A 3,076-nucleotide genomic window follows, 5' to 3' on the forward strand; every position below is an offset into this window, starting at 1 on the left:
GATAATGAAGTGTACAGGTCAAGGGATTTGAGGCTGCTGAGAGGCTGGTAAAAATGTGCTGAAATTTCAGCTGAAATAAGTGCAACGACTGCACTTTCTTATGAATATGCTGAGAGTCATTAAATTATACACTCTCTTTCTGTCTTTTTTATATTGAATGAAAATCTATTTTCAATAAAAAAAAATTGGTGTATATCTCTTGATGTATATCTCTGGTTATTCCTTTGCAAACAGCATTATACAGGCTTAAAAAGAAATTTATGAATTATATCCTTTCAATGGGTGAACTGGTGGCATGCGAATTATATCTCAATAAATTATATTGTTCTGAAAATTTTAACAAGGATCAATGTCCTGTACACCCATGTCATAGCCTAACATCTGTGTGACCAGAGCCGTGGAGCCAGAGACAAAAATTCCAATAAATAGTCATTGAAATTTCAGAAAACTTGATGAACACTCTAAACTACAGATCTAAGAGGCTCAGAGAACTAAAACTAAGGCATCACATATGCAAATTCCTCAAGATCATAGATAGAGAAAATATGACCAAAATGGCCCTAGAAAAGAAGACATTTACAGGATAACCCAGCTCAGGATCCCCAAAGACTTCTCATGCAATATGCAGCAAGCCAGAAGGCAATAAAAATGAAGTGACATTTTTAAACTACTCAAATATGTGTGCTACTGAAGATATACTAAATGGAAATTCTTCAGGCTGAAGGGAAGTGATGTCAGAGAGACATACAGGCTTACGCTAAGCAGTAAGTGTTAGAAATGATAAATACGTGGGCAAATAAAATATTTGATTTCCTGAAATTTCACACTTTATTACATAAATATGCACAATTGCAGTGTGTAAAGGTAAAAAATTAATTGTTTTAGCCAGACATGGTCATACACATCTTCAGTCACAGTACTTGAAAGTCAAGAGAAAGATAATCAACGAGTTCAAGGCCATTCTTGGTTATATTGAGAGTTCAAGGCTAGCCTGGGTTACATGGGACCTTGTCTCAAAAAAAAAAAAAGAAAAAAAATTAAAGTATAATCCAGATGTGGTCACACATACCTTTATTCCCAGCACTCAGGGAACAGATCTCTGAGTTTGAAGCCACTCTGGTCTGCAGAGTGAGTTCCAGGAAAGCTAGGGCTACACAGAGAAATTTTGTCTCGAAAATGGGGGACTGGAAGCTGGAGAGATGGCTCAGTGCTTAAAACCATTGGCTGTGCTTTCAGAGGACCCGTGTTCAATTCCCAGCACCCACATGACAGCTCACAGCTATATGTAACTCCAGCCCCAGGGGATCTGACCCCCTCCCACAGACATATATGCAGGTAAAACATTAATGAACATAAAATAAAAATAAATTATTAAAAATAGCCCCCCCATATTGAAATATAAAGCTAGTGTGATAGGTAACTCAGCAGGTAAAGGGGGAAAGGTACTTGCTACAAAAACCCGATGACTTTGTTGTGTATGTACCTAATAACAAGCTTCAAAAGACATGAAGTCAGCTCTGACAGAGCTGAAACAAGCAATGACAAACTTGCAATTAGAGTTGGAAAGTCTGCCATTTCTCTCTCGATAACTGATAAAGCAAGCGAACAGAGAATTGGGAAGAATCTAGAAGAGCTGAACAACATCATCAATCAATTTGACCTAATTGACACGACTAGAGCACTACAGCCGACATCTGCAAAATACACATTCTTCCCAAGCACACATGGAACTTTCTCTAAAATAGACCATATGCTGGGTCAGGAAACAGATCTTAGTAAAATCTAAAAGGGCCGAAATCATGCATGGTATGCCCTCTGACTTTAATGGAATTAATTATCCAAGAAAAATGAAAACACATGTCCACAAGCAACGTTCTACAAAAATACCAATAGTGACTTTATGAAGGCCCCAACCTGGTAACAGCGCAGGTGTTCAGCAAGTGTTTATATGTCTAGATGAGTACGTAACCAAAGTGTGCTATAATGGATCAATGTTATGCCAATGCAATGCTATATCAGCATGCATTATGATTTATATCAAGATGCAGCATACACTATGGCTTAAACATATAAAACATATTGAGTAATCACAAGAAACAAATTACATAGAGAATCTCAAAAAAATAGTACACCAACAGAAAGAAACCAGTTACAAAAGTTATATACAGTATTCGTCCCATTTATTCAAGAAACTAGAATAAGTAGCACTGACCTATAAAGAAAGCAGAATGTTGGTGGTCAGCAATGGGAAACAGAGATAAGTCTAATTAACCGCAAAGCTTTTCATGCAAACACTTTGCTATAATGACAATAGTATGGCTGTTGTGGTTTTCCACAGTGGGGCAGTTCTACAGTACCCAGAGCCACAGCAAATACATTTGTGTAGTTCTGTATCTAGAACTGCAGTTTATATCACCCAAAGTCAGTGTGGCAATACCATTCTGGTCAGCCATTTTTGTGTAATTCTGTCCAAGAAATATTATTTTAGCTGGAGAAGCAACCCCTTGTCACACCAACATCCTGGAATCAAATATCCAACCAAAAGTTCCAAAAATAATCTCATGGAATCCTTAGGTTCCTTGATATATTCATTGGGCCCTAAGCACACGGTGAAAGAGGGTCTAGAACCTCAAAGACTGAGAGGAAGAAAGGCATACACAGGCTACAGTAATATGAAAGGAAGGAGCCTCAATTGAGAAAATGCCTCCATAAGATCCAACTATAGGACATTTTCTTAATTAGTGACTGATGGAGGAGGACCCAAAGGACTGTGGGTGATATTATCCTTAGAATAGTGGTTCTGGGTTCTATAAGAAGGCAGGTTGAGCAAGCCAAAGGGGAGCAAGCTAGTAAGCAGCATCCATCCATGGCTTCTGCATCAGCTTCTGCCTCCAGGTTCCAGCCCTGTGTGAGTTCCTGTCTTGACTTCCTTTGATGATAGATTACAATGTGGAAATGAAAGTCAAATAAAGCCTTTCCTCCCCAAGTAGCTTTTGGTCATGGTGTTTCATCACAGTCATAAAAACACTAACTAAAATACACATCTTGGTGAATAGTAACAGAAAGAGCACCAATG

The sequence above is a fragment of the Arvicanthis niloticus genome, chromosome X (genome assembly GCF_011762505.2).
Source record: "Arvicanthis niloticus isolate mArvNil1 chromosome X, mArvNil1.pat.X, whole genome shotgun sequence".
Taxonomy (NCBI): domain Eukaryota; kingdom Metazoa; phylum Chordata; class Mammalia; order Rodentia; family Muridae; genus Arvicanthis; species Arvicanthis niloticus.